The following is a 426-nucleotide window of genomic DNA, read 5'->3' on the forward strand; positions in this document are numbered from 1 at the left end:
GCCCGGGGGAGGGAACGGGCCGGGGCCGGGAAGAAAAGCCGGAGGGCTGGGTATCTGGCTGGCAAGCAGCACCGTTCAGCACGGCGGAGAGGGGCTCTTTTTAAGCGTTATTATTTCTTTAATGATGAAAGCACCTTCGGGTGTGCGTGGGGGTCGCTGCCGGATGCAAACAGATGCCCTGCCACCTTCGCGGGTGACACGCAGAAACGGCGCGTGAACTTCTTGCTCCGTTTCAGCTTCCTTACCAAGAAAACGTTGCCGTTTTGGTTAGAAATCGATGACTTGTCCAAAGGGAAAAAAAATAAAAATAAAAATACAAATCCCGCAGCTTCGCCTTTGAACTATAAACTGCGAGCAGGAAAGAACAGCGGCGGCTCCGCTTCTTTCCGAAGCCGGCAAAGCAGCAACGCCCGCTTCGCTCGAAGC

This window comes from Egretta garzetta, unplaced genomic scaffold (genome assembly GCF_000687185.1).
Source record: "Egretta garzetta isolate BGI_Z169 unplaced genomic scaffold, ASM68718v1 scaffold32, whole genome shotgun sequence".
Taxonomy (NCBI): domain Eukaryota; kingdom Metazoa; phylum Chordata; class Aves; order Pelecaniformes; family Ardeidae; genus Egretta; species Egretta garzetta.